Source organism: Amphiura filiformis, chromosome 13 (genome assembly GCF_039555335.1).
Source record: "Amphiura filiformis chromosome 13, Afil_fr2py, whole genome shotgun sequence".
Lineage (NCBI taxonomy): Eukaryota > Metazoa > Echinodermata > Ophiuroidea > Amphilepidida > Amphiuridae > Amphiura > Amphiura filiformis.
Window position 1 is genome coordinate 16,817,703 of NC_092640.1, and position 22,763 is coordinate 16,840,465.

The following is a 22,763-nucleotide window of genomic DNA, read 5'->3' on the forward strand; positions in this document are numbered from 1 at the left end:
GGGATGTAAACAGAAAACACGGCACATGTGATATGTCAGCGCTGTGCTAATCACCGGGAAAACAAAATTGGTGAGTACTGTCGGTTTTATTCAATATTATTATTATTTTAGTAAAATCTAAAGAGGGTGCAGATGTAATTTGCATGAAATTTGGGCATCGATAAAGTTGATTTTGAGGGCTTTTCGGCGCACAAGTCATGATCAATGCATTGGATGGTAAGCTTACCATACATGCCATATCCATGTTACTTCATGAATAACAGTACTTCACATTCAGTGTTCATCATGTTCAATGGATTCAATGTGCGTGTGTCATGCATGATGCATGGTGTGCATTGAGAACTGCTGTATTAATTTTGAGGTTAATGCTTGCGGATTTTACTGGCACATTTGTGGTTTGGACTCCCCTGGCCTGGCGCGCATGCTGGTATATTAATTTTGTCAACAAATGTGACGACATCACCACATGACCAGGCCGTGCCCATGTAATCATGGTAATGATGTATATGAAAGGTGAATTCAAATTTGCCATAAAACCGCATCATTTTATATATCAAATTAAAGCCCTTCGGGCCTTGAGTAAAGAAAACCAAAACTGAAAACCATTTTGTCATAGCACTTTCCATAGCAAAGTTACATCTTGTCAAAAGATTGACTTTCATCAAAAAAATTCAGCCAACATTTAATGCATCAATTAAATAACGACACGGCATAGTCTCATGATCGAGAGTGCAGCTTTTCTCTGTGGAACTATTATTCACAATCCTCTAAAATTCCATGTGCGATTGTCTCATAAAAAAAAAATCATTTTGGGTCAAGTGAAGTAGGTATAGACAACATAAATGTAGGTTTCCTTGAAAAATCTTTTCTTTTATCATGTTATGGAGTGACATGCATTGACGACATCGCCGTCGGGGCTGGTAGTAAATTCCAATTTTCTTTGCTTTACCTCAGTTGTTGTGTACACGCTTAATACGCTACATCATGGCAACAGGTACGCATTACATGTACGCTCGAGCTTGGCCAAGAATTACTTTATTTACTTGTAGGTCATGCCTGTTCCATGTGATGCTATGGCATACAGCTTCTTTTGGTCGATTGAGGTGTGCATGTGATGATGAAATGATATATGAATCATGGGAAACTGACTTCCTAATTACATTGTGAAGAGAGTCAAATCTGCCAGTGCAAAAGATTTAAGAGTATTTTGAAAATGTCCTTCCCATTTGTTACCAATTATACAATTGCCTGCCACTGACAGTGGCGTGCACTGTAACGCCGCCAACCCGGGGGCTGAAGAAGAAAAAATTTTGTCGTCCCTTCCTTAACAGCCTAAAAGGTTGACCCAATTTTTTTTTTTCACGGTCGTTTGAAAAGTGAAGAGCAAAAAAAAAAAAAAGGATTTTAGGCGCTAAGCGTCCCAAAAGCAACCTTTGTTCACAATTTTTATGCTTTTTCAATTTTTGGCGCCTTTTTTTCTTTCCTAATTCGTTTTGCCACCCCTTTCGTTTTTGCCACCCTTGTTTTTGCCGCCCTTCTTCTTCCGCCGCCCTTCGCTTTTTTGCCGCCCCTACTTTGACCGGGGGCTGGCACCCCCAAAATACGCCGCATGCCTGAAGATGCAAAAAGATTTAAGTTAAAAGGTAACAGTTCTTAGCAAATTATTCCAAGACCGTATCATGCGTGTGTGGTACAGGCGCAGACAAAGATGGTGGAATGGGGCATATGTACTATTTGTAGCGGGTGCGAATGACACTGTGCCCCACTGGGGCCAAAATGGATAGTTTTTAGTTTGGTACGTTACGTGCACCATCATGATTTTCCTCATATTGGTCCTATGATCAGCTCGTATTCACAGGCAAGAAATTGGGCTGGGACTTTACCGGGGCGAGGGCCGGGATTATGTTGTAACTCACCCGGGGTTTTCCAACCAGTAAAATGGGATGTGAACATGGCTGTGGTTTGCTAGTTAAGGATGCCCACATTTTAATATGGGGTGGGGAATCTTATCACTTATACGTAATTAAGCCGTGGATGTATATTAATATTCACTGAGTCGCCACATTAATATTACTGTTCATATAAATCCATTAACAAAAACAAAATCTTGGCTGTTGTTTCCACATATTGCATTAGGCCATGTATTTTCAATTTAGCGTGTCTTTAAAGTATAGCTTGATTAACAAGACCACACTGGCTTCTTGACATGCATGTGCAAACGAGAGCCTGCTTTACGCTTTTAAATTATTTATGCCAGATGTATTGTTTTTTATTTTGACGTTAATTATTTTAACCACTCGCCGATTAATATTTATTGCTGGTAGATTCATTGAAAATGTGCCTAAATTGAAATCCCTACTCATTATTCTATAGCAACACCATAGAATTTATATTTTAAGTTTAAAATAAAAATTTGGTAAACAAATGTTTTGATATGAAGTTGAAACTTGTCCCAAAAAAATAAAGAAAAAAAAAAATATATATTTACTCTCAATTATTCTCTCTGCAGGAAACTTATTTGTTTACATTTCTAGCTGCTAGCTGTGAATTCCTGAAAATTAAAGATGTGTAAAAATCTAGCTTTCATAAGGCATATTGGAATTGCCAAATCAGGGAACCTATTCTATTCAATTGTAAGGATCACAAAAATATAAATATTGCGCCTCTACTATGGAAATAATGATGTATATTAAAGTGGCAAAAAAAGTTAACAGGTCAAGTTCTAATGGCAATTGCAAATCGGTTCTACCTCGGTAATTATACGTCACTGTAGTGATAGTAGTCACTGCTACAAAATATTATTCTTCTCTTTTATTATATTTGCGTCCAAAGTTTGCGAAAAAATCAAAAACTTGAAATCAAATACAAATTTTGAGTTTTATTTTCTCCTTTTTGTAAAAAAAAATAAAATAAAAAGAGATAAAAAATGAATTTCTTGATTTTCAAAGAGGACAACGCGCATGATTTTACTAACGCGCGCGGCAGCTTAAGACACAGGATTTAATTAAGATCGCGTTAGGATGATTGTCAAAATGGGGGTGGGGTGAAAATTGAAACATATTTGGTGAGGCACCATGAGGGGTGCCCAAGAAGGGTTTCCCCCTTGGAGTCAGAATTTTTTTTCAAAATACCGTAACCACCCGGGTATAAGCCCACCTTCGGCTATAAGCCCACCCCCTATTTTTCAAAACATTCTGGGAACAAGGGTGCACTCAGGTATAAGCTCAGTACTAAATTTTGGCCAAGTCAATGCTTTGCTCTCATATAAATAAGAACAAATTAAAAACATATCAGTTGATAAATTAACATTCCACACTTACAATTTTAAGAAATTGACATAAAAGATAGAAATTACTGGTACATTGGGCATATACAGATGATGGATAATTGTTCTTATTTTAAAATTCCAGCACTAGCCCTTCCCCGGTTATAAGCCAACCCCCATTTTTGAAGTGAAATCTGCCATCTAGGGGGGGTGGGCTTATACCCGAGTGGTTACGGTATAGGTCACAAACACCAATTTTCCCTCTATTTTATCAATTTGTTTGTTTTAATGTTTGTTTGCACATAGAGATATTGACATGGCCAAGGAAATCAACCCTGCACTCTTCTTTGAGAATCTGCAACAGAGAATTGAGCGGCAAATTGAAACAAGAATGCCTTCAGAAAAGTTGCTGGAAGTGGAATGGGTGCACCAATGTATGTGGTTATGGCAGAGTCCATTTGACAATTGGAGGGGACAGTGTCTCGGTGAGTGCACACAGTCACAGAGCCTCTTACATGGCTTTCAAAAGAAAGAGAGAGTGTGAACTGCCATATGCCAGTGCCAGTGGCTATGTGAAGCACTTGCAGCCAACTACACTGCATCCAGTAACAATTTGAGAGATGATGTAATAGTTTGCAACTCTCATAATTATACATGCATGTAGGCCTATAAAATGCTCTTTAGTTATGCTTCAAGTGCTTCACTAACACAATTTAAAAATCCCCTCTCAATGTCGGGGCCTAATTTCACAAGCAATGTATATTGGGGAGATAGTAGGTGTACAATATACCTTGTTTTGAAGTTTTGAACTCAAAGTACCGTATTTCGTCAAATAAATGCCCCCGGGGCGTTACATTTTCCCAAAGGGGGGCGTTTATTCAAGATCAATTTTAGAACGATAATTCATGTTAAAATCATTAGGTAAACTAAAACTCTCGCTAAAATGACGAACTATGAACTAGAAACACTGACTTCTGGTTCACTTCGGGTTTCAATCCAGATTTTCGCCAAAAAGTGACACTATTATCGACCATGTGAGCAACTTGGTAAGCTTACTACACAAGATAGCATGGAAATATCGGCATTTTGAAACATCTTGGTTGAAAAAAAAAGTGGTGGGGCGTTTATTTGAGGGGGGCGACTATTTGACGAAATACGGTATGTATGCAATACATGCCCAAGTCCCTTCATTGGCTTGGACCTCCACTCTATACAAATAAACAAAAAGTACACAGAAAATAGATTCAGGCATTTGTTTTTGAATTCAAGCAATATTTTAATACAATTTTTCTATCATTCAGTGTATAAAAACATTTGCAAATGAACAATAAAATGTAAAAATGTTACATTGTATCAAGCTATTTAAGTGTGTAATTTTGTCATTGCTATCAGTAGTAGATAGCAAAAAGGCTAAATATGATACCATGTAAATTAGCTTATAAATTTGCATAGTAAAACCCCTCAAAATTGAATCAAACCTGTCTAATTATGTTTATGTTTACCAGTATCCAAATTTATGATATATTATATTAACATGTAAACATAAAAATTCTTTAGAGTGCACGCCAGTGACCAGTAAATAGGAATCTCCTAAAATGTACATTTCAGAGACAGCAAGCTATTTGTGAGTCGCCATAAGCTATAGTGTGATCTAGTCATCAATTTTCTGAAAAAAACCCGACGGACTTTGTATGATTTCTCTGGACTAGATGTCTTCAGCTGACCTTCAACTTGCAGAAAGTGTAAGTTTTGAAGAGCTGAGTCGCTCTGAAGTCAAGAAAATGATGTTTTCCGGGACCATGTTTGTACAGAAAGTCAATGGAGGCTATTTACTGGTGTGCTGTGTGCACCCTTAATATATCAGTGTAAAGCTTATTTTGAGCAAAAAATGCTTATCCATTATCTCACAAAGTGAAATTGCCGCCAACAGCCCATTTGCGGTGTACGGTCACATAGCAAAAAGAAACATTTTGTCTCAAAAACAAGAGATTTATAGTTATTGTCTCTCACTGATACCATCATATCATCACACATCCTATCTAGCACCTTTGAGAGCAATATGGTGCATTATTGTACTGATTTACTATTTTGTGTTTCAAATTTTAAACAACATTATGTGATGTGATCAAGCAAAATCAGCCGGAACCTCGGAAATATTGATTTTGAGATATAGCTAAACAAAGAAAATATTTCCTTTTTTGCCTCTTGTTTTGGAAACTCCTTAATTGCTCATATCTTTGGAAATGTTCCGACTGATTTTGCTTGATCGCATCACCTACATTGCACTGGCCTGGGTACCGTATATGTAGGACATCATGCCACAAAATGATATGTCTGGTCCTCACCTCATATACTCCCAAAGTAAAAAGTTAACTTTTATGCAGTTAATAATCACATTGCCCATGTTCTTATTATTTCAGATCTTCATGACTTGCTCAGTCAATTGAAGAAAGTTGACAAACATTATACAGAGACAGAGAGAAATTGTGCAGAGGAACTAAAACAAAAGGTAAAGTCAAGGGTGAAATTAACTGCTTTTCATCCAGAACTCAGTTTTGGAGAAAAAGTGAGTCATGGACCTAGTTCACCAAATGTTAGCTAGAACCAGGATTTACTCTGAGCTTACCAGGACTCACTTTTTCCATGTTTTTAGGGAATTTAAAGTATTTGGAAATGCTATCTAGACAAACCATTGCCAGCCAGGGGTAGCATTAATGTCAAAGATTAAGGGATCCAAATGGACCCTTACAGTAAATCCAAAATTAAGGGTCAACGGTAAGCAAATTTTAGGTTCCAAAACCCGTTCAATATATTTACAATTAAAAATTAACTTAATGTGAAATGCATTGTGTAAACTAAATCAAACCATTAGTTGAGCTTAGCTAACATGCGGTTAAAATCTCTACATATTCTGCTCTGTATTTGTCAGGAAATACACAGTATTAACAGTGGCGGCACCAGGAATTTTTTTCAGGGGGGCATTGGGGTGCAAAGTGAATTTCGGGGGAGGGAATCGACAGAAATTTATGTAATTGGGGTTTTTGCCTCAAAACTGGGGAAAGAAAATGCCCCCACTTCCCTCCCAGAGAGCTGCCACTATGTATTAAACAATGTCTTTAATGCTTGGTTGGTAGGTATGGAGAAGAAGAATTTTTGTGGAAATTTTATTTATGCTTGCCAAGTTACTCAAATTCATTCCAAGAGTCAAGAGAGAAATATTCACATGCGATGATGTGACTGGGTTTTCCGAAATAACAGAGGACCAAAGAATGTACAGAGTAAAGTGAAGAGGGGTAAGGTACATGGTGGGGAAATAGTGAGGGTGGTGGGGTAATGGGGTAGGATAAGGTGGTGATTTAGGGATTCAATCATGTTTCACCGTTGTTCGTTACAGATTAACAACGATGCGTCTAAAACAAACTTGTGCTTCAAACTACATATTAATATTTTTAAGTTGCCCATGACATGGTGTATTATTTTTTAAGGGGTACTACACCTGCCAAATTTTGTGCCTATTATTGCATTTTTCTCAAAAATTATAGCGCATTGGTGACAAGTAAGATATGTATATTATAGGGCAAGGACTACAACTACTGCACGAAATTTTATTCCAACACAGACAACAGTTGTGGAGTTACAGTCAAAAATGAGGGAAAACCAATATTTGATCAATAAATCAATAACTACTTGCCCTGAGTTCCTGAATTTTTAATGTAGTAGTTGTAGTCCTTGCCCCTTTAATATACATATCTTCTTACCTGTAGTACCCCCTTTATGCATTGCAATGGTTACAAATCATGATGTAAGTCTCAATAATATGTAGTTTGAAGCACAAGTTTGTTCCCAATTCACATACACATCGTTCATCCTGTCAAGTTTGTTTTGATCCAAGCGAGGTCATTTTAAATGTCGCGCCAGTCTAATTGGACTGCTCATGCACATTAGGTACAATTAGTTATTGAAGCAGACAATTGGGTTGCTTGATCTGAGCATGCATGCACATAAATCCGTAACAGACCTGGCTCATTGCACATGGTGAATTCCGATCCCTGTTGGGTTTTTTTTGTCTCAGGTGCTGAGGTAATAGTAGATGGTAATGTGGTTATATAATAGTGGGTGGCGGGGGTAAGGGTGGTGATGGAGTAGGGTTGTTGCCTTGTCAGGGTAAGTTGGTGGCATGTTAGGGTGGTGGGGTAGGGTTGTCTGGGTGGTAATAGTGGGTGGTGATGTAAGGTTAGTGGGGTAATAGTGGGTGGTGGAGTCATAGTGGGTGGTATTGTAATTATAGTTGGTGGGGTCATAGTGGATGGTGGTTATATTTCCCCCTACATGTAGTCCATACTTGACATTCTAGTCAGAACAGATCGAGAAACAAAGTCAAAGCCAACACATGACTCAACCAAACAATTTGTGACACCTATCAACTTAAGTTGGTAAGTTGGTGGCGGGTTGTCTGGGTGGTGGTGTAAGGTTAGTGGGGTAATAGTGGGTGGCAGGTTAGGTGGTGGGGTAGGGTTGTCTAGGTGGTAATAGTGGGTGGTGGTGGTGTAAGGTTAGTGAGGTAATAGTGGGTGGCAGGTTAGGGTGGTGTGGTGGGTTGTCTGGTGATAATAGTGAGTGGTGGTGCAAGGTTAATGGGGGTAATAGTGGGTGGCAGGTTAGGGTGGTGGGTAGGGTTGTTTGGGTGGTAATAGTGGGTGGTAGTGCAAGGTTACTTGGGGGTAATAGTGGGTGGCAGGTTAGGGGTGGGTTGGGTTGTCTGGGTGGTAATAGTGAGTGGTGGTGCAAGGTTAATGGGGTAATAGTGGGTGGCAGGTTAGGGTGGTGGGTAGGGTTGTTTGGGTGGTAATAGTGGGTGGTAGTGCAAGGTTACTTGGGGGTAATAGTGGGTGGCAGGTTAGGGGGTGGGTTGGGTTGTCTGGGTGGTAATAGTGAGTGGTGGTGCAAGGTTAAGTGGGGTAATAGTGGGTGGCAGGTTAGGGTGGTGGGGTAGGGTTATTTGGGTGGTAATAGTGGGTGGTATAGTGCAAGGTTACTTGGGGGTAATAGTGGGTGGCAGGTTAGGGGTGGGTTGGGTTGTCTGGGTGGTAATAGTGAGTGGTGGTGCAAGGTTAGTGGGGTAATAGTGGGTGGCAGGTTAGGGTGGTGGGGTAGGGTTATTTGGGTGGTAATAGTGGGTGGTATAGTGCAAGGTTACTTGGGGTAATCATGGGTGGCAGGTTAGGGTGGTGGGGTTACTGGGGTAGGGTTGTCTGGGTGGTAATCAGTGGCGTGCCGTGGCCTCCCCAACCCCGGGGGGCTGAAGAAGAAACAATTTTGCCGCCCCTTCCTTAACAGCCCGAAAAGGTTAACCCAAATTTTTTCACGGTCGTTTGAAAAAGTGAAGAGAAAGAAAAAAAAAAGGATTTCAGGCGCTAGCGCCCTGAAAGCAACATTTTTTCAAAAATTTTTATGCTTTTTCAATTTTGTACGCCCATTTATCTTTGCTAATTCGTTTTGTCGCCCCTTCGTTTTTGCCGCCCTGTTTTTGCCGCCCATTCTTCCGCCGCCTCTTTCTTCGCTTTTTGCCGCCCTTCTTTGACCGGGGGCTGGCGCCCCAAAGCCCCCCAAAATACGCGCATGGTAATGGTGGGTGGTGATGCAAGGTTAGTGGGGTAATAGTGGGTTGCAGGTTAGGGTGGTGGGTAGGGTTGTCTGGGTGGTGGTGGTGGGGTAGGATTGTCTGGGTGGTAATAGTGGGTGGTGGTGTAAGGTTAGTGGGGTAATAGTGGGTGGCAGGTATAGGTATAGTGGGGTAGGGTTGTCAGGGTGGTAATAGTGGGTTGTGGTGTAAGGTTAGTGGGGTAATAGATCCAATTTTTTTATCTTATTTTTTATGATATTGTGCTCCAAAGCTGAAATAATGCACTGATAGAGACTTTATGAAAGATTTCCAAATATCTGTGAAGCCAATGGTGGCGTAAAGCGCAGGCAAGACTAGTGATTCAAGTACTGTTTATGTGTAAAAAGGCTGATGTAGTAAGCATGCTGACAAGCACCATTAAATCACACAAGATTGGGTGGATTGGTAATTGTGGTCAATACATAATAACATATATATTAATGTGTTTTTACTTTTTCTGTCTACAGAAATTACATTGAATGTGAATACTACTTCAGGCTAGACAGCTGGCAGCGAATGCAAATGTATTCTTTTATGCCAAAGAAGGTAGGTAAATTATAATATTCAAATTTATCACAAAAGTCTGGTGACTTTTTCCTCAAAATGTAGTCCGAACAGTATGCTGAAATGGTACTAGATCTAGCCAACACACAGTCACCATCAAAAATGGCAGCCTTTTACGTAAGGTTGGCTTGAAAACAAAGGCAGACCTGAAGGGGAGAATCTTGAGTAGCAGCTTACTGATACACTGAGGTCAAAGGTCATTTGACATCAACTTTTAAATATGCTGAAAATCTGGTATCACAGGAACAGTTCACATCCAATTGCAATCAAGCTTGAACCAAAGCTGTATTATGGGAGCTTTCATGTAATGGGGCATTCAAGGTCACATATTGGGGTCAAAAAGGTTATTTGAGGTCAACTTATAAAATTGGCTTGGAAATGAACAAAAGTGTTTCACAAAATTGCAAAAAAAATGTTTCACATGAATATTACTATGTGTAGTGCTCACTACTGATATCTTCGGATGACCTATCTCGGACCGCTGTCCCAATTTTTAATACCCTGCTCATGTACAATATTTGCAAAATTATAATACACTTAGGAAAAAAAAAAAAAAAAAAAGGTATTTTTATGGTACGTATTTTGAGAAAAACAATCTGAATTTCCGCATTTCTTTTTTGGCCTTAGCATTGAAAACAAGCTATAATATGGATATCACAAACAGTGTCCAAATATAAAGCGTGGTCACTGATAAAAAGGGTGGGTTTAGAAATCAACAATTGCAATCTCAAAGCTTACTGCAATTTCCAATTGAATGACACTTAAATGAAACAAAAAACACATTGAAATCCCATTCTGTTCTCTTTGATGCAATCTGCACCTCCTGGACCACCATAACCAGTTAAGTAACCACGCATAGAAAGGGTGGGTTTCGGAGTTTTGGTAAAAAGGGTATAAAATAAAAAGGGTGAGTTTAAAAAAAAAAAGGGTGGGTTGTATCACCACTGCCAACTATGTGTACTGACTTAAAAATCTCTTTAATCTCAAATTAACTGACTGCAATGCAATGTACATGTACTCTTTATTGAACATATCTCAAGAAGAAATTCCTTTCATCAAAATAGTCCACTTTTTTTTCATAGGTAATGCTGCACTTTGTTCTACTGGTGATTTTGTTACTGTGAAGGTGCCCAGCTGGGTCAGAGAGGCAATGTCACAACAACAATTATCTAATACATAGCTTGTGTGAGTATAATGACTATCATGATTCTTAAATGATCTTAGTAAATTTTAACAAAATATCACTATAATGTTAAACTGTGATATGTTTGATGCCACCAAGAAATTGATGTATTAAATGATATGTATCTATATTGTAATTAAAAAGAAATAACATCATGCTTTGACTGCAATTATATTTTGACAAAAACCCAAATACCACAGTATCATGTCATGTACGTACACCTGGCATGTACACAAGAGAAGTTCTTCATTGGTTGATCATCAGGGCAGTGACCTTCAGAGCCTTATTTCACCATATATCAAGATGAGCACTAAATAATTGCTGAATGTATTAATGTAAATGTAATAGTAATGGCTTATTGTCACATTTGTAAGTTTCTAAAGTGGCGATATTCTCATTTTTCTGTATCTTTATACAGGTTGTGAAAAGGACAGATGACACAGTCCAGGTCAGATTTATGGAGAAAGTATCTCTAAAGCCATCAAGTGGAAGATGTTGTTTATCTTTTGCAACCTCCAGCTATTGCAATGAAAGGCAGGGTTGTAGAAAATATGTTGCTGGTAACTTCTCCCTGATAAAGCAAAACAAAAGAATCATATTAATCAGACAATGAACATAGTAATGGATAATTATATGATTATATAAATCAAAATAATTTGTACACTGCACACAAATTTTATTTGAAAAGAATTACATGTACTGGTCACAAATTATGTAAACAGTAAATTTATATAATGCAGAACCTCATATATGTTGCTGTGCGATTACTCTCTATTCCCCATTCCAGAAAAATACAGAACTAATTTTTTCGGATTAAAAAAAATATTATCCAGTTTTGCCAAATGTAACATAGCTAAATCCTAATCCTTTAGTTAGTCCTAACTGGCAATATAAGTCAAAGTTTAATATTTTTGCAATTTGTCCCAAAACATGCAATTTTGCATGCTTTCTTACAATTATTGTAGTCACAAAATTGTAAGTCTTGGCACAAGTCTAAGCATACAAAATCTTGAGTGTAGGGTAAGAGTTAGCTCTTAATTTTAATATTAGGCAAAAAAAAATAAAGGTTTGTCTGCTCACGAGTGGTTTGAAAACAAATGCGAAATGTTTTTATTCCTGACTTCGTATTTTTATGGTATTTTGAAGGAAAAAAATCTGATTTTCGCTGAATTTTTCCGGAAATTTTTTTTTTGCCTTATATGTTATTTTTGCTAATTGGTTACTAAAAAGATTGAAAAATGTGTTTTCCAAAAATTAGAATCAATACATAACTTGAAATTAGCCTTTAGCCAAGTCTTTGGGCTTGATTGTCGACACAGAATAAGAAAATGTTTGAAAAACGCCCCCAAAAATGCATGTTTTTGGTCCTTGTTTCCCAATATTGACCAAATATTAAAATTTTACTTTCATTGCCGGTTAGGACTAACTAAAGGATTAGGATTTAGCTATGTTTCATGGATAATTTTCAGGATAATATTTTTTAATTAAAAAAATTGTTCTGTACTTTTCTTGAATGAGGAGTAGTATGCTGTTTCAATGATATATTTTTAACTAATTCACTTTGCAGAAACCAGTACCGTAAAAACTCAATAATTAGCAGATGTGCTTACTATATCGAGCACTTTTGAAAACATGAAATTGTACGAAAGTCAGTCCTGCATTTTACCAACTGAGCTAATGGGGTTGAGACACACATTTGCAGGTTTTAATACTTGTTCGTATCAAACTATGTGAATCGATGAATTGCTCAAAACCCTTTACACTTTTGTGGATGAGGCTCTTCATGTTAGCATGTTTTATAAGCGCTCTAAGTTTTTACGGTATGAAGGTGGATGAAAAAAAAAACATCATATTACGAGGACATGTTCTTAAAATTTATACCCCGAAGAGCCAGTATCGGGATAATAAATTTTCTTTTCCTGATCTTATTTTCACATAACAGGACAGGGCTCCAACCAGAGCTCCAACCAAGACATGTGTATAATAACCCTTGCCCTTGTCTACCCTGCTGACAGTGGTATTTGAAAATAAGATCAGGTCGATCGGAAAGAAAATTTATTTCCCCGATACTGGCTATTTGGGGTAAAAGATTTTAAGGGCATGTCCATGTAATGATTAATAACTTTATGACTCATTCAGCATTTTTCTATTGGAATGTCGGCTTTTATCCGGTTTGGGGATTAAAGATTACCAGTAGAAAATGGTGTCCTCCGTATTTGGCAAATTTTCTCTGCTCTTTCGCCGCATTTATGCTAATAAACTAGGATTTTTCCGGAGATGAAAGCCGGCTTTCGTCAATAGAAAACCATGCACAGCTTCCGTATTCGGTTTGCTACAGTGCAGTGGAGTACTGGAGAACCGGCAAATATGCAAATGACATCAGCGGCATGCGGTGTTTAGCGCAGTAGAAAATCACGGTGAACAGGAATATTCCGGTTTAATCTCTAACCAGAATGATTCTTTATTATACCGTAAGTTCAATAGAAAAACGCTGATTGTAAAGACCAATTAAAAATGCCATGGCCTCTTCCTATAGGGATTCAAATGTTTTGAAACAAAATCAAGGGTCAGAATTTTGTTGATTACTCCGAGAACCCAGAGAGATTCTTCTGAGAGATCTGTTCCAAAAACTCAATAGGGTTCATGTAGTGACTGCCAAAATTCTACCCCTAGATGTCATGGAAGTTGAAAGGTCACCAGCTTGAAAGTGAAACAGACTGGGAAATTGTCAGGCATATTGTGCAGGTCTAATATATCATAATGTGCTTTTTTATTCTGCCATATCGTTTATTGCTTGTGGACATTCTCCCATCTCCTTCATTTCCAATTTGGTATTATTAGTGACCACGACTACTCAAGCATTGTCAAGTATTAAACAACTATTATTTAGCTCCAGGCAAATATAGTGGCATGCTTTGGTTTATGTAACCAAAACTCAAGTTAGTATCTTAGACTAAATAAGATAGAACCTTCCAAAATTGTAGATATGTTTTGTAGCTTAAGTTTGTAAAGCTCGTGTTCATTTTAGTAATTTCATAATACTTGCTTCAATGCTCGAGCAGTTTCGGACCTATTGTTAGTGGGTTAGGGGCAAGTCTATGTGTGGTCCTTTGACATCATGATGAAAGTCAAAACTACTATATAGCTCATCAGGTGGTCGCACAAGACCCTTCGCCAACTATATGAATTAAACAATATGAATTGAACACAAAGGAAGTTTCAAATCTTGTTAATAATATTAGAAGTGAATATATCAATAACCAGTGCTCGAAATAAGGATTTCTCATTTTGTACCTCAACTTTCAAGTTGGAGTGCCATTCATCCAATATTTAAGTATTAAACCACCATAGTTTATTACTTACTTATGTAATCTGTTTTGCAAGTTATATCATGATATGCAATTTTTGAGGTGCAAATTACGTTACGGCTTATTTCGAGGGCGGCTGATATTAAACAAAGAGTTAACAAAACATTCATATTAGAAAATACAAATTCTTGGTGAAGTTGTACAAATGTACAATAATGCAAAAATAAGATCTATCAAAACAGTATGCATTTAAATCATAAAATTGTTAAATTTTAAATCTGAAAGTGTAATATTAAAGCAATTTAGGTATTATTCACTTACAACTGATCAGTAATTGCTTTAAACAAGAAAAGATCCTAGAACTAGGAACTAGGACAATACGATTTTTATGTTTCCCAGTTATGCGTAACATGATTAAGAGTCGAGATACATAAAATGTGCATTACTAATCAGTTTTTATTTCCTAGGCTCAGTTATCCAATACAAAATGTAGCAAATGGTCTGTAATAAAAAGAGTTTGATCCAGTGAAGGTATTTCTTGTTTGTGATTTTTTTGTCATGTTGGAAATTTCATTTTAAAGTAAAACATTTTGGTTTTAAACATACCGGTATCTAAGTTCTTGAAACATGTCAGGTGGGAAGTTTAAAATTATAATATTATGAAATTATAATATTTTGCAGTAAACCTTTGATGAGAGCGTATTTTAAGCATACATCACATATTTACTGTGTTGAAACACACTAGTCTCTGATTGGCTGCTGAGGTGATCTACTGTTGCCATATGGAAATTTATGAATGAACTTTGCACCCACACGTTGTTAGCTCTGACTTTGTACTAGTAACATCACGGTATAATATTTTGCAGTAAACCTTTGACAAGTGTGTACTACCGTGATGTTGCAAAGTCAGAGCTCACAACGTCTGACGCGCAAAGTTCATTCATACCGTGGAATCATGGCATATTGCCTATCTGCGCCAGCAAACACACAAATAGCACAAATAGTGCAAGCGCACACAAAAGAAACTGTGTGTAAGATGAGCGATGTTGCCAGGTCTGAACGATGGACCGCGCCAGCTGAATTCGAAAGTACGCTTGGAGGGCACAGGCATGGAAAATTCCAATCTGTGTGTTTATTAATCTGTGTGTTTATTAATCTATGATTAATTTCCACTCGGCAACAGCAGAACGCCTAAGCAGCCAATCAGACAAGCTCATTTCAACACAGTAAATATGCAATGTACGCTTAAAATACACTTTTGTCAAAGGTTTACTGCACATAAATTATAGTAGATGCTTGTCAAAGGTTTACTACAAAATATTATAGAAAAATTGGTAAAAACGGTAGCAAAATTGCAATTGCTCATACGCGGAAATGATATTTAGGTTATGAAAGTTGATGCAGGGAATAAAATCCCTGTTTAGGGTGTGAAAACAGGCTCGTGTTACCTGTTTAGGGTATCATTTTAGACAAGGATTAAATCCTTGTTTAGGGTGCTTTCGCTAGTGGTGTATTGAAATAACTTACTAATAATGCAACATGTTGGTTGTACGGCCCTCAAACACCATTCTCGAGAAAATGAAAATAATATGATATGAAAATGCAGTAAAAATAATAAAAAGTGAAACAATAACACTGGAACGTGCAGGGAAAAAAAATCATGTCATGGTTGACAAATCAACACCATAGAATATATATATACGTAAAAAAATGTTTCTTAAATAAGGCCGTGTAAAATTAATATTTTGGTTCTCGCCCCTCCCTCCTCAATTTCTGGGATTTGTCAGATTTTTTTTTTTTTAGATTTTTCAATTTTTTAGACTTTGGAATGATTTATGAAATCTTATATAAATAAGTTTATTAGAGAACAAGCATCACTTCCAAGTCTTTTTGTGGTACTCTAGGGGTTTATCCTCAGAATCTCACATTTGAAAAAAAAAAAAAAAAGGGCCTCATCGTTTCTCGAGCACTGTTGGAGAAGACCGAAAACTACTGACAATGCTAATTTTACATGGAAAAAAAAAAACAAAAAAAACACACATCCCTCCCTCATCAAATCAAAAAAAACCTCTGCACGAGAACCAAAACATTAATTTTATACTGCCTAACACACAAAAACACTTCTGATGAAGCTGTGCCACTTGAATAAGAATTTTAAATAATGATATTAAAAAAAGGAAAAGAAATGAAAACACTTATTTATCTGTAGATAAAGCGTGCAGTTTACAGGAGTGGGGGAAATTTAAGTCTGGGGAAAATTTGCTTCCGCTCGGCCTGCCAAAAATATTGTCCTCCTCCCCACGCACATGTCAAATTTTTGGGATCTCAATACCATAGCATTGTGTAAATATATATTCGCTCTTTGCAAGGAGCGGCCCTGTAAAAAAAAGAAGGCTTTTGCAAAGAGTATGCGGCATTTTTTTGCGGCGCGTAGAACCCCCGGGGGCACTACCATATATTGACATACGTCATGCGCCCACAAAAAGACCCGACAAATCCTATACCCAATGACCCCTTTTTTTTCAGTAGCCTACACTGAATGACCCCTTTCTTTAACAAGTAGTCCTCAAAATTTAAATTTCAAAACGCTGACACACATTTTGAGCAAAATAAATGAGTTTTGTTTATTTTGTACTGTAAAACTGGGTAAAAGCTATTTTGATTGTCGATGATTTGAAATTTTGGCGCCCCATACAAAATCACCCCATTTTGAGATTGTCGACATCCGAATGACCCCATTTTTTCAGAAAATTTCTACACCAATAGTACGCTTGTGGGCACTTTCATATTCGAAAGTGCCTCCCGGGTAGAACCTCGTTTTGAGATGATCGGCGAATAGCGAGATTGGCGACTAGTGATAGCAGCGAGCAGGAAAATTTCCCATTTGCTACTTGTTTCACTGTTTTCATTTTATTAAAAGGCACCCGATGAATGTCAAAGCCTGCAATGAATGTGTGCCAAAAATCGCTTGCCCCTTGGCTTGCCAAAATTGCTTACCACCCCCCGATTTGGCTGGCTAAAAGATGCTTCTAAGTTTTTACCATCCCACAGTGCTCATAATTATTGCACAGTCCCTTATGTAATATAAATGCTGAAATGGACCTCGACCATGCTAATCATCTCTACCCGGGATCATCCAGCACTCAAAGGTCGGATCTATATAATTGTGATGTCATATTTAGTGACTAGCAAGAATAAAATGCTTTTTGTGGAGAAATAGCCAAGGAAACACGTTAATCACGCTATTTTGTGATAAAGACCAGACTCGCAGAAACACCATAGAATGTATATACAAATCCTAAGTCTGGTTATTAATACACATCGAAAAAAAATTCCAACAGGAACTTCTAGAATTAGGGACGGACCATTTGATATGAGTAGTTGAGGTTGTGAGTTGTGACAAATATTTTTTCAAAATAATCTGAAAGTATTTTGGACCATGATCCGGATGAAATTTGGTGGAAAACGAAAAATCTACATTTTGCCTTTGAAACCCAAGGATATTCTAAGTCCAAATCAAAATGTTAGATTTTTCACAATGCCCAACACATTACAAAATGTACTACGTACGGTTAACTTATTAACTTCATTCATAACCATCACTTTCATTCATAACCATCACTTTCATTCATAACCATCACATCACTTTACAAAATAATAAAATTTTACTCAAAATTCGCAAAAATAAACAATTTCCTTTCTAAAAATCAAAAAGGCTAAAACAGTACAACCAATAACATTCGAGGTGCAAATCACAATCTGCAAATATGGTAGAGTGCAATCCAAATAGCGGCCTCCACTCGCAGTTTGTTCGGCGCACTAACATTTACCTGACGGCGCAACGGTCAACTTGAGTCTTGAGATGAATACTCCATAAGTAAGCTGACGCTTGTCCTTGGAGAATGTGCTGTGCAGAAGTGCCTCAGGTGCTCAAAAATTACATTGGTGCAAGTAAAAAAACCTTGGCTGCCTACAGCTTCTGGTGGGTGGAGGTGGGTTGCATCTCCCTCAGCACTGGAAGGGCCAGCGTCTGAAACTGTTGAATATTAGTAACCACATTTCGTGTTTTGGTAAATAAATACAAATAATTGGATCACATGTATTCATGAGGTTATGAATGTCCTAAATGCGATGCGTGCCATCCAATTATATTTTGTTAATTGTGAAAACGGGAATGCAAATCGAGGTAATTAATATCTCACAATTGACCACAAAATGCGTAGTTGTTCAAAAGTAAACATTCATAACCTCATTAATAAACGCGATGCGTGCTATCCAATCACATTTAGTTATTTGTAAAAACGCGAACGCAAATCGAGGTCATTAATATCTCACACAATTGACCGCAAAATGTGTATTGTTCTAATGTTGCACACAATTGACCGGCGTTTGCGTGTTGTTTCTTAACGCGCAAACAAACACGCGTAATCACCACGAGTAAGCTTGCGTACTTGTTGATCGTAATTATGAGAGATGCAATTATAGGCCAAACTTTCCCTCTGGTGTGGCACTGACGTCAACACGTTGAGGCAGCTGTTTCGCTGAAATTTGCTCGCGCATATGCATTCTGGGTTAGCGTCTTTAAGGTAATTAGCGTCTGTGTACATAGTACGCCAGCGTTGTGAGTGAACGCTAGCAATTTGAGGATGCGGCCAATTAAATGCACACTGACGTCACTGCCGCATCACACATGCAAGGTGAAAAATGGTATTACTTAGACAAGACATAGTACCGTACTACTAAATAAGTAATTCTTGGCCAAGCTGGAACATGCGTGTTGCGTCCATGTAGGGTACTACATGTATAATGGGATTTCAATTGAAAGAAAACACAGCTTTCAACAGCTGTATGTGACCCAACCGCAATTGTATATCGCATATTTCAAACAACAATGCAAGCGCACGACCTTGGATACAATACGGTACTAACCAATCACGAGTGCGCTGGCATGGTAGGATTCACTTCCGCATAACGCACACACGCTGGCATACATCGCACATTGTACGTAAAAAATCGTCACGTTATGTCATAGGGCCTGCACTTTGGCTCGTTTTTTGCAGGTTTACATGGTCCAATAATCACAAGATGACTGACATGTGGTAACAAAGGCAACAGTCACTGCTATTTGATTACTTCGCCTGTAATTGGCCATCACTGTGATACGATGGTCAAAAAACCAATAGATGACTGACATGTGGTAACAAAGGAACCAGTCACTGCAAGTTGATTAATTCCTGTATGACTGGCCATTCAATACATGCCTGTGATACACTATAGAGGAATCCAAATATACGCATCCCTACACCTGACTAGCAGCCTTTAGTTGGGTCCCCGCCGGCTACAATGCATCCAAAATGTGAAATGATTCGGCCTTGGTGGAAATTTTAAACTGCATTCCATCACCCGTTTTACACCTTCCGCGAAAACACAGGTAGACAAAAGATTGATTTAAGTTTACAACACAATACAGTTCCAACAGTTGTGCAAATAAAAGCCGCCTTACACCTAGATAAGGTCGAGGAGGGTTAATAGAATAATACTATAGAGATATTCCGCAGGTAATCCCGTCGCATGTATTCATAGATGTACAAATGGATGAACAAAATGACTATATGTATGAATAGATGCGACAGGATTACCTCTATTGTATATATTATTATATTAACCCTCCTCGTCTTTGCATCTTCTCCAGGTGTTAGGCGGCTTTTATTTGCACAATCGGGAGCTCAATACCCCAGGTTGGTGCTAGCGGGAAACCAAAGATGGCCGACCAAATCCTGACCATGACTTGGCTCGTTGGATTCGTCTATAGCCTTTTCAAAATGTAATACATGTTTGCTTGACTGCATTGACTATAGGCCTATACCCGGGAACAATACACACAGTATATGCATTGGACCAGGGACTGTGTATGAAGGGACTCGAAACGGATTATAGATAGCTATTGTCAAGCTATTGTTATCAGGTTATCTTTTATGGCCTTCGATTACATGCGAGTTGCATCGAGGGCGTGATGTTTGTTTTCTTATTATTTACTCATGTTGCCCTATTCACCTGGGCACCTTGGGAGAACAATGCCAGTGCATTGAAAGGTTAACCCAGGATAAATAAGAATGAAATAAATAAATAAATAAATAAATATTCAAATATTTCTAAAGTTATGTCAAATAGAGTGCTTGCACGAATGGTCATTAGTTCAAATCATCCTCCAGACAAGCTCCATAAGATATGCTAATGCATGGAGTACAAAGATTTACTTTGATCTATACCAGTTTACAGGTGATTGGTATTGTACTCCATGCATTTGCATATGTCTTCTGGAGCGTATCTGGAGGATGATTTGAACTTATGATCTTCCGTGCAGTGCAAGCACCCTATTCAGTACGACAGCAACTTAGCTCACTTCCGGTAATTTTTACAGGCGTGACCTCTGCTGTTACGTAACGCAATGTTGAAAATCAGGTGGCAAATACGGTTTTTCAGAAAAAAAAAAAAAATGGAATACACGAGTCGTTTCTCCCTTCATTTCCATATTGAGCCCATAGATAAGATATGAAACATGAGTATAAGGCAAAGAATAACGTGTAAAAGTTGAATTATTTTGGAAAAAATGAATGCTTTTGGTGCGCGAAGTAGCCTAAAAAATGAGAGAAAATGCATGTCACGATAACAAAAATGGTTATATCTACAGCTTTGAGGAAACGCCGGTCTAATGCTTTTCTGTTATGATAAACATTAATTAACCACAGCTTGTATTAAAATTTCAGCGAAAATGAGCGGTGGAATAACCTAGTCGTAGGTTGAAAAGTTGCGTTCTTTGAGTCCTCGTGTCGTAAGCGCACGTTGCAAGTGTCACGATGCTTCACGAAATGGATCCCAGCCGGCGCTGTCTATTATACATGTTATATTGATTAATATAGCAATTAAAAACGTCTATTGTTATATATTTTATAAATGCAAAATACTCTATTGTGTAACAAAATATTGTAGTCGTCAAAGAAGGTAGTATCATCTCATTTCACTGAAGTACAAGCAGTTTTGAAAAGATTGTTGTTGAGTGAGATCCTTGAACATGTTGAACGAGAAATAAGATAGCAAAAGAATACCCTTTGCACGAACAAGTTGCGAAGGCTTGTGGACAGAGCGAAGGTGTGCAGTGCGGAAGCTTGTGAGTTCGATTCCCGTCTTATTTTATCGATAATGTGGAATTTTTCAGTGCGTTTTTCTTTTCTTTTTTCCTTCCCTTTTGTCTTTAATAATATAGGCCTAATGAATGTCAGCTTGAAGGCCCACTTTTTTCATGATTTATTTCAGTTCAGTTCAGTTCAGTTTTATTTTCATCTCAACACACATACATATAAATAACATGATATAGAAAAAAACATTTTGTAATAAATTAGTAACAATGCAAAGCCAAAATAATATTTTAATAATGTGGTATGAGAGATGTGGATGCCACAGAAACGCATGTTTAAGCCTAATCCTACATTCGAGTTCATATCTTTTTTACAAAAAATGCATTTAAGGGCTGGGGTATGAACGTTTGGACAGTATTTATTTTGGGACATTAGAGCACATCAGACATATCGAATTGCATTCTGAATACGAAGAATGTCATTCTGATATCAAATAATTTTGATTTTTGAAATTCGCAATTCAATACACATTTTATGGCAAATCATTAAAATTGATATTTTTGATATTTAACAGTACTTGAAGTAAACTTTATAAATCTGATGATTTATACTTAAAGTGTATGTAGGTGGGATGAAAAGCCGACGATCAATTGAAAATTTAGACTTTTCGTATTGAAGATATGGATTTTTTTTCCAAAACACCAAAAAAAAATAGGTCTTTTTGGGAAAAAAATCCATATCTTCAATATGAATGGTCAAAATTTTCAATTGACCGTCGGCTTTTCCTCCCTGCTACATACACTTTAAGAATATAGCATTAGATTTATATAATTTACTTCGAGGACTGTTATATATCAAAAATTTGAAAAATATCAAATTTTATAATTTGTCATAAAATTTGTATTATATTGTGATTTAAAAAAATGAAAATTATTTGATATCAGAAAGACATGCTTCGTATTCAGAATGCAATTCGATAGGTCTGAGGTGCTCTCATGTCCCACAAAACATACTCTCGAAACGCAATAAACGCTCATTTTGGATCCCTTAAGTTCAGTAGCTTTCAATATGAAATAATCAAATAAAGCATGTCAAACTTAAGTAATTTTTAAAAGTTCAAGAATATATATATAGGCCTATCAAATAAAGGAACGTCAACACAGATGTTCACGATTTTTTAATTGGACTAGACCCCTCCCCTATCGGCAACATATTTTATGAGCTTTTATGCGTACATATCAAACCTAATATTTTGGCATATTTGTAATTTTTACACAATGTCCAACTTACACCTCGGATTACACCTAATTGGAATCAGCCAAGTTCGTTGTCCAGATAGAGCAACTAACTTATTAAGACTAGTCCCCCATAGAACACCACAGTTAAGCGGTCAAGATATTAAGTGTTTTCTTTTCATTTTTATCTCGCTACTTCTGCTTCAAATGTAACGTGAAAACCTTCCTGACAGTAATTTACTAATATTATAAATATTGTTATAATTTAAAATAACAAAACTTCAAATTTGCCCGAAATCGTATATTATGGCTTTATAAAAATATGAAAACTAGGATTTAAAAATATGAGTTAAAATCAAATCGAAAATCAAAGAGAGGTGCTTGCGGGGTTCGAGCCAAGATCGAACTTC

At 37.3% G+C, this 22,763-nt stretch overlaps 2 long non-coding RNA genes across 6 annotated transcripts in view; one reads left to right on the top strand and one right to left on the bottom strand.

Moving 5' to 3' along the window:
- LOC140168057 (uncharacterized) lies at positions 1-11,747 on the top strand. 5 transcript variants are annotated; one of them, XR_011861135.1, is made up of 5 exons: positions 1-70; positions 5,686-5,774; positions 9,395-9,473; positions 10,574-10,676; positions 11,093-11,747. It is a non-coding gene; the product is annotated as an uncharacterized lncRNA (long non-coding RNA). The 5 variants fall into 5 exon arrangements; XR_011861134.1 differs by lacking the exon at positions 1-70 and adding an exon at positions 3,667-3,750; XR_011861138.1 differs by lacking the exon at positions 1-70 and adding an exon at positions 4,258-4,311.
- Positions 11,152-22,763, bottom strand: part of LOC140168058 (uncharacterized) — a 17,389-nt gene continuing 5,777 nt past the window's right edge. The window contains exons 2-3 of the long non-coding RNA XR_011861139.1: positions 17,813-18,018; positions 11,152-11,245 (exon numbers count right to left, since the gene is read on the bottom strand). This is a non-coding gene — a long non-coding RNA (uncharacterized lncRNA). The remainder of the gene's footprint in view (positions 11,246-17,812; positions 18,019-22,763) is intronic.